This window comes from Colius striatus, chromosome 8 (assembly GCF_028858725.1).
Source record: "Colius striatus isolate bColStr4 chromosome 8, bColStr4.1.hap1, whole genome shotgun sequence".
NCBI lineage: Eukaryota > Metazoa > Chordata > Aves > Coliiformes > Coliidae > Colius > Colius striatus.
Window position 1 is genome coordinate 24,265,545 of NC_084766.1, and position 2,236 is coordinate 24,267,780.

Below are 2,236 nucleotides of genomic sequence, written 5' to 3' on the forward strand. Positions count from 1 at the left end.
TGGGCCTGTGTTCAGCTGCACTTGGGCAGGAAAGTGTCACCAAGGACTCTTACCCTTGCAGTTGCCAGCTGCAGAGCAGGAGCTTTCCAAGCTGTGGGCTGCAGGTGGACAAGGCAGGTGTGAGGAGAGGCTGGCAGAGCTCACAGGCTGCCCCTGGCATGGGCTGGGTGGCCCCTGGGCTGCCTGGGACACTTGAAAATGCCCACCCTGAACCTTAAGGCTCTAAACCAGAAGAATGACATCATTTCTTTACCCCAGAAGTTACCTTCCTGGGTTGTGCCCACTGTGAGATGGCACTGAGAGGGACAGATGTGCCCTGTGGGACATCATCCTGCCGACCACTACCTCCTGCAGGCAGTCCTTTGGGGTACCCCCAGGCACGGCTGTGTCTCCTCAGCTCCAAGTCAGGATTCAGCGTGCACCACGGTGCAGGGATGGGAAAACCCTCCTGGGGGCAGCAGCAGCAGAGGATCCGTGGTGTTTATGCTAAAATGATTGGCAGTAAAATAATTAAGTGTGGAGCTTTAAAATGCTAAGGGACCACTCCAGCTGAAATCTAGTCAATTAAAAATATATCAGATTAATTCCTACTCCCCTCAGCACTCTGATCTACAGTGTCACTTGTTTCTTAATAGTTGTCTGTCTTTCCTTGGTTGCTACCTGAACGCTGAGAGCAGCACAGGCACTTCCACTAGCAAAGGGGGGGGAACAAAGGAACTAAACTGCTTTTCCAGTGTCTCTGTTTCTCTAATTTCTCCTTGACGATGAGCAAAGATAAAAAACCATTCAAGCCCAAATGTGTTTTGGGGGTTGTGGTGTAACTCGTACTTCTTACAGCACCTTGTGTGCTCTCTGCAGGCTCAGGCAGATCCTGCTGCATTGGTTGTAGGTAAACCACGTTTTAAACCTTCCCTTGAAATAAAGGGTTTGCAACTTGTGTTTTTCTGCTGAATACTAGGGCTCGAGGTCTTTAGGAGAATAAGGCTCTGAAAGATGGGGCCACAGCTTCCGAGTGGTGCTGTGTGCAGGCGCATGGCTCGGTCTGTCAGCAGAGCCCATCTCTTCCCTCAGTTCCTGCCCAGGTTGGTAAGAAGGGCTGCATGTGAGGAGGGGCAGTGCTGTCCCATGTATTATAGAATAACAGAATGGTGTGGGTTGGAAAAGACCTCTAGAGATCATCCAGTCCAACCCCCTGCTAAAGCAGGTTCCCATCAATCAGGTCACACAGGAACGTGTGCAGGTGGGTTTGGAAACCTCCGGAGAAGGAGCCTCCACACCCTCCCTGGGCAGCCTGTGCCAGGGCTCCCTCACCTCAACAGCAAAGGAGTTTTTCCTTGTGTTTACGTGGAACTTTTTGTGTTCCAGCTTTTGCCCATTACCCCTTGTCCTGTCACTCAAGACAACGGGATACAGTGTCACCCCATCCTCCTGACATCCACACTTCAGGTACTTATCAGTGTTCATGACAGCCCCCCTCAGTCTTCTCCAGACTAAACAGACCCAGTTGCAGCAGCGTTTCCTCATAAGGAAGATGCTCCAGTCCCCTGATCATCTTGGTGGCCCTGCGCTGGACTCTCTCCAGCAGTTCCCTGTCCCTCCTGAGCTGGGGAGCCCAGGACTGGACACAGGACTCCAGATGAGGCCTCACCAGGGCAGAGCAGAGGGGGAGCAGAACCTCCCTTGACCTGCTGGCCACACTCCTTGATGCCCCCCCAGGATGTCATTGGCCTTCTTGGCCACGAGGGCACATTGCTGGCCCATGGTTCGTTCGCAGCGCGCCAGGGCTCCCGGGACTCCCGCTCCGCGCGGCTCCCGAACCCAGCAGGGATGGATGCTCCAGCCCCGGCAAAATGGCCCCGCCGTGCACCATCCTGCCTGCTTCGCCCAGCTGCCGCGGGAGAGGGGCGGCCAGGCGCTGCGTCCCGCTGGCTCCCGGGCAGCCGGGGAGGACTGGGGCGGGGCCGGCCCGGGAGGGCTGCGCTGGGCTGGGCTGAGGCCGGCCGCCGTGCCTCGCTCCTCCGCCGCACCGGGACCCGCCGCCCGCCTACAACTCCCAGCGTGCCGCGCGCGGCCCGGGGCGGCCGTTTCCCCCGTCCATCCTGCGCGCGTGTCGGCAGTTGCCCATTCGAACCGACCAATGGCCGCTGGAGGGCGCCGGCCGCAGCCAATAGAAACGCGCATCCCGAGCGGGGCGGGGCCGAGGGGGGGGTGCGGCGGGCCAATGGGGAGGCGGAGC